Source organism: Saccopteryx bilineata, chromosome 4 (genome assembly GCF_036850765.1).
Source record: "Saccopteryx bilineata isolate mSacBil1 chromosome 4, mSacBil1_pri_phased_curated, whole genome shotgun sequence".
In the NCBI taxonomy this organism is placed as follows: Eukaryota; Metazoa; Chordata; class Mammalia; order Chiroptera; family Emballonuridae; genus Saccopteryx; species Saccopteryx bilineata.
In genome coordinates, this window is record NC_089493.1 from 143,134,415 (window position 1) to 143,141,171 (window position 6,757).

The 6,757-nt window shown below is 46.8% G+C and overlaps 1 pseudogene; it reads right to left on the bottom strand.

Annotated features, from left to right (window-relative positions):
- Positions 1 to 3,826: 3,826 nt before the first annotated feature.
- LOC136336872 (5S ribosomal RNA) lies at positions 3,827 to 3,945 on the bottom strand (annotated as a pseudogene).
- Between the last annotated feature and the right edge of the window lie 2,812 nt (positions 3,946 to 6,757).

Here is a 6,757-nt window from a genome sequence, read left to right on the forward strand (position 1 = left end):
AAATAAATGGATGAAAATTATGATTGTGAGACTGGAAAATGTGTGTGCCTAAGCATGAGGGAAAGAGAGAAGCACTTGTTCAAAGACCCAGACCCATGAAAGATCATGCTGTAACGAGAGACTCTTAGAACCTGGGTAACAGAAAGAGCAGAGGTTTGCAGTCAGAACTTTTCTTAACAAGCACAGACAGAGCACTTTCCAGGCATCAGGCTTCTTCCTAGTTACAGGAGGAATTACAATAAAAGGGACAGCAAAATGCCAGGAGGTGCAGGAGTTTGTGTGGACCACAGGGTATTTCTCCTGTGGTGTCAAGGTCTCCTGGAGAACTCTGACTGAGTGGCTTAGTCCAAAGGCCATCAGTGTCCCTGCCCAGAGCCTGCAGCACCACTGGAAACAGGTGCCACCCTGTTCCAGCTTCCCAGAGCAGGAGGAACTGGTGTAGAGGTGGAGCCCTTTGGTCAGAGGAAAAGCTCAGATAAGTGTGAAATTGCAAAAATCTCAAATTTAAATTAAGTTATCAGAGCAGAGAGCCAAACAGTAAGTACTCAAGAGTGAGGAAGTGCTGCACTCAGCACACTTTGGATAGATGAGAAAGTGAGAGCTATGGTTGTGTGCTGTTAGTGCCTGGAAACAGTTATAAGCCTGATAAGAGGATTTCTCATCTGTTCGTTCACACATACACATTCGCACATGTATACACACAGAGATTTTAACACTGTCTTGGTTTTTCTGATGGTTCTAAAATTTAAACAAATGAGTTACTTGGCTAGCGACATAAAGTGTGCCAATTCCCACCAGCAATGATTTACACCAAGTAAACTGAAGGTGTGAATGTGTGAAGCAGCTTAAGGATGAACACCAGCAGGCACCTGAGAGGACAGCACCTGAGGGAGGTTTCCTCGTAGGGGTCTCCAAACTTTTTACACAGGGGGCCAGTTCACTGTCCCTCAGACCATTGGAGGGCTGCCAAATACAGTGGTCCTCTCACTGACCACCAATGAAAGAGGTGCCCCTTCCAGAAGTGCAGTGGGGGCTGGATAAATGGCCTCAGGGGGCCGCATTGCGGCCCGCGGGCAGTAGTTTGGGGACACCTGCCACTAATTGGATGGAGCATCTGAGGCTACGGTTGTGAATCAATGCCCCCAGCAAACTGAGAAAAATTAAAAAGCAATGAAGATCTGCACGTTAGTAAGCCTGGAAAAAATTATAGTTTTAATTTAGGATTTTTGAAAAAAACAATAACTTCTTTGACTCCATAATTAACACATTGGCCAAGATTTTTTAAAATTTTTAAATATTTGCTAAGAAACAAGATACTAAAAGCTTCTAAAATGTTAGGTGATTCTGGAAAAGTTTTCATAAAACCTGGCAGGGGAGGGAAGGTTCTAAAAGAATAATTTCAAACTCTGCAGAAAGAAAAATCATGAGGTCAGAAATTGATGAAGGTCCCAAGTTGAAAGAGGGCCCGTCACAGGCAGTGTCTCCCACTGGTCTGTGCTGGGTTCCCTCTTGGGAGGCCCAGAGCTGGCACACCCAGGGGCCAGCTGCAGAAAGCATTAGTTCAGGATCTAACAACCTTTGCTAGAGTGGTATGCTAATGAAAATCTCCTCACACCTGACCCAGATGTGGCGGTGAGGAAAAAGGCAGTATTACCTTTTGTGACAGCATGGATGAACCTGGAGATTATTCTGCTATATAAAATAAGCCAAGCAAAAAAAGAAAAATATCGTGATCTCACATATATGTGGAATCTAATGAACAAAGTGAACTGAGGAATGGAATAAAGGCAGAGAAAAGTGGATGAAGGGATGCGATCAGAGAGGATAGGGGGATTGGTGAAACTATATATACATAACACAGACATACATAGCAGGACAGCAAGTGCTAGAGGGAAGGGGGGAGGGAGTTGGGGGAAAGAGAGCAAAGGAGGTATAAAAAGGGACACAGGGGTGTGGGGTGAGAATGTTATGTTCAGTGGGACCCTTGAATCCATGTAAACACAATAATTTAAAAATTAATAAAAATTTAAAAAAATTCATGAGGGATTACACAGCAGAAGCTATATTAAAGGTCTAGAATTAAAAAGTAAAAAAAAAATCTCTTTATTTTTGTTTTCAGATTTTTTTATTCTTTATTTAATTTAGAAAGGAAAAACAAAGAAAGAGACAGAAAGAGAGTAATGCAGAAAAAGCCAACACTTAAGCCACCAATCACCCACTCAACCTGATGAGAAAAGCCAGGAGGTTCCTCAACATTCTGCCCTCAACACCCACACCGTTAATGCCTGGGCATGCCAGGCCCCCTGTTAGGCACTCCCACAAGCTCTGTGTGCCATCTGTTTCATCCCTGTTGCTAGTGCCAGTGTCACATGCCTGGGCAGCAGTGCAGGGGTGTGTTCCCAGAACTCCTTCGTTTGCATAAGCGGCTGCGCTGTGAGCCCCCAACTCTACGTGGAGGCAAAAGAGATGCCTGGCCCAGGTGAAGGCCTGCTCTCTGGAATGTGGGAGATCCTCTACTTCCTGCTGGGCAGCCAAGGTCATGCAGCAAGAACCAGTTTGCAGAGAAGCCTGGAGTTAGTTGCATACACGGTGCCCAGTGATAAAGGGGAGTGGCAGAACCCGGGACCTGGAAAGCTGGTGTATTCTTGGCATGGAGGAGAGGTGGGGGCAGCTCAGCACGTGCGCTCATAAGCAACAGCCCCAGGTAGGAGTGGACAATAAGGCTGGGGCAGTGGCCAGGGTCACCTTGAAGTGCTATACCTGCTTCTACCAGCGTGGGGAAGTGAAGACCTGAGTAGCGGCAACGGAAGATGAAGAAAAACACAGAGACATAGATCAAGTTTGGACCAGGTGTGACATTGTGCTCTGAAAGAGACACAATGACTCCAAGCCTGTTTTCAGCCTGGTGATCTCTTGGGGTTTTGAACCTGGGTCCTTTGTTACCCCAGTCTGACACTATCTGCTGTGTTCACGCTGACTCTGTTTTGGGGGTCAATGCCACGAACAGCCTTTCAGTTGTTTCAGTGAGTGACCTGGCACTCAAGGCAGAGAAGGGCCCTTCTTTGGCTCTCAGCTGCAAGTAGGCTGGATGCATTTGGATGCAGTGGCTCTCTCCTTGTGCCTCTGGCATGTGTGGGGGGCACATGACCCTGTGACTAAAAAGAAACAACAAAATAAAACAAAAAAAAACCCCCACAAAAACCCAGAAAGAAAGAAAAGATGGGTAGAGGTGAAAGCCTACAACGCCCCCGTATTACCAGGCAGTCTCGTGTCAAGGTACTAAGAGGGCCCGCCCCTGCGTACCTTCACAAGATCACATGAGATCAGGTGTGTTCAGTATGACCACAGACCCTTGACAGCAGCCTCCCGGTGGCCCAAGAAAAAACACCTGGCCTCCAGGTCTCCTCACTGTTCTGTACCTCATGTGAGTGGGCATGTCTGGGACCCCTGTGTCATTTACAATAGCACAAGCTCTGCGTGGCACTGGTTTCTTCCCTCTGCCTCAGCTTCCCTTGGGTGGCCGAAGTCACCATCTCAGACACCAGACTGGTTTGAAGAGGAGCCTGGAGTTAGCTGCACATGGGGAACCCTAGGATAGAGAGGAGTGGCAGGACCCAACTCCTGGATGGCTAATGTGCATGATGGGGCAGAGGAGGGGAGGAAGCAGCTCAGGCCCGGTGCTCATGGGCCACCAGCAAACACCCGAGTGGACTGCCAGGCTCCACGAAGTGTTCAGGACCACCTCAAAGTGCTGTGCCCCAGTTGTGTGTAGGGCACTCAACTCTGTGGCCAAGGGAAAAGGAAAAATTGGGGTGGGGGAGGCAAAAGCCTATAGCACCCAGTATTCCCAGGTGGTCTCCCATCCAAGTACTAACCAGGCCTGACCCTGCTTAGCTTTTGAGATCAGATGAGATCAAACATGTTCAACATGGTATGGCCATAGATGCCTGAGAGCCACCTCCAGTGGCCCAATAAGAAATGCCTGGCCTCCAGGTCTCCTCAACACTTTGTGCTCTAGGTGCCTGGGCATGCCAGGCCCCCTGTTAGGCACTCCCACAAGCTCTGCTGCCATCTGTTTTATCCCTGCTGCCACCATTTCCTGCGGGCTGCCAAGAGAACCTCCTCAGCGCCCTGTCATTATTCCCGGGGGCCATAGGTGTGCCCACCCACCCAGACGATGAAAACTGGACCAAGGTTCAGGGGTCTCAATGTCACAGCAACTTTCAGAAGTGTGGTTGGGGGAGGGCTGGAAATGGGAGACCAAGGGCCAGTGTCAGCTGCCTGGCCAGCTGTGCAGGGATGTGTTCCCAGGCCTCTTCCGCTTTCCTGGTAATGAGTGGTCTAAGTGGTGGTTCTGGGAGCCCCCAACTCTGTGTGGGAGCGGAAGAGACACCACAGCCCCAGGTGAGGGTGTGCTCTCTGGAATGCAGGAGATCTGCTTCTCCCTGCTGGGTGGCCAAGGTCACGCTGCAAGAACCAGTTTGCAGAGAAGTCTGGAGTTAGTTGTACACACATAGCCTGGTGATAAAGGGGAGTGATAGGACCCTGCTCTTGGGCAGCTGGTGTGCTTGGTGGCATGGAGGGAAAGGGAAGCAGCTCAGCATGTGCACTCATAGGCGACAGCCCAATTGCAGTTCCAGGCACCTTTGGTGCTCAGCCTGCATCTCACACTGCAGCTCTTGAGAGAGGTCAACCCCCATCTCCAGCATTCATTCCAGTTCAAGCCGTCACTGGTTCTCAGCCTCTAGCCTGACTGGCAGTTTTTGAATCTGAAACTCTTTCTCCAGTGACCTAGCTCATGCTGTTGTTGGCATTCAGTCTGCAGCTTATACTGGAGCTTTTGACCTCAGTCATCCTCTTACACAGAGCTCTCATTTTCTTTTTCCAGGGCTGTAAAAGCACCTAGCGAATGGCACCCAAAAATATAGTCATGGAGATCCATATGCAGAAAAACAAAGACTACTCCTCTACCCCACCCTTCACTCCATACTGATCTGATCCAAATCTTGCCCACTATGGCAAATGTAAGTCTGTTGGTTGAAGCCAAGCAGGTTCGTACTGAATTAAGGCAGATGGTAGAGAAACTGTGGACTCAAAAAGTGTTAGGCCATACCCATTTATTGGAGTCCTACAGAGACAGGAGAACAAATAAACAAAGAAAATCCTGCCTTTTTCAGTGGAGAGGAAGGGAACAGGAAAACTGGTCCTTGTGGTGGCAGCTGAGAGAATCAGGAAGCCAAACCTCACAGTGGTAGGAAAGCAATCTAGCCAAATCACCCCTGAGGGAAGGCACCCATACTGCCTTTTTATAAACACACATGTGGCTTTTTTCCACATGCTAGTGCAATAATTGTGCAAAGTGCTTGCAGCCAGGAAAGTAAGGAGTAAGCCTAATGCACGAGTTTTTCCCACATCTCTGTGGGTTAAAGCATTGTTCTGAAATTAGAAGTTTGCCAGTTTGATCTCCTGCAGGGCAATAAAGGGGAAGCAACCAATTAATGAATGATTAAGTGGAAAAAAATAGTTTGCTTACCCCTTCCATATCTCTCCCTTTCTCTGTCTTTATAAAAAAAAGCAATAAAAAATAAATAACTAAGAACTGGACAAATAGCTGGAATGGTTAGAACATCATACAAAATTGCAGAGGTTGTTGGTTTGATCCCCAGTAAGGGAATATAAAAAAAAATAGCTTAACATTGTTCCCTGTTTTAACACCACTGCCTCTTTCTAAGAGAAAGGAAGAAAAGAAAAGAAAAGAAAAAAAGAAAAGAAAAGAAAGAAAGAAAGAAAGAAAGAAAGAAAGAAAGAAAGAAAGAAAGAAAGAAAGAAAGAAAATCCAGTTGAACCATCTATCAGGTCTAATTCTCCCAACACACCTGACCTTTATTTTATTTTTCTTCCCACCCTATTAAGTGCTAAAAGCATGGATAAAAGAATTGACTGCAGGTGATGCTGATGAACTCTTTCAACATGGCAGCAGTGAGACAGCAGAAGTGAGAAGGGGGTTTCTGTAAAATGGCTTGAGTGCCACAAGAGCTTGTGAAAGAAAAGTGGAAGGATTGTGGTGGCAAATTCCAGCCTGAGATTCTCAAGACTGGGAAGTGATTGAAACTCAGCCAGGTAGAAGAGCAGTATGTTTGAGGAGTGTCAGGGGTGGTGGCAACTGTGAGGGTGTGCAGAGTGGGGCAAGGAGAAAATTATAAACAAGTGCTGAGACTAGACCAGGTAAAGGGTGTTATAAAAGCAGAGGTGGGAGTGGGGCTTTGTTCATGATGGGTTGGTGGTGGAGAGACCAGGGGTAAAGAGGAAATGGTTGTGGCATGTCTTTGGAAGGATGACTAGACCCTAGTGAGAGATGTTCTGAAGAGGTTGGGAATGGAGTGCATTGAGCCTATGATGTTTATGTGTAAGATTTGGGAGGTGTTCATCCAGAAATAAATGGGGAAGGGTGTAAGGCAGACTTTACATAAAATAAGAATAGATTTTTGGGAACAGAGAATTTGTCAGATTTGAGGACAGAATGGAGCATGTTTCACGGGGAGTGAAGAATTAGAGGGAGTGAGGTTGGATGGGCAACAGGACAGTGTGCTGCATAGTGGAAAAAGATTGTGTATTTACTTTCCCTTGTGGAAGGAATTGTGAGCAAAGTTAAACAGCATCAGCTGCTGGTGATTCTAATTACTAGGGCTTCCAACTTTAATAAGGTGGTAGTGGCATCAGAAAATGGTCATTTGCTGATGAAGAATTGGATTTGGCT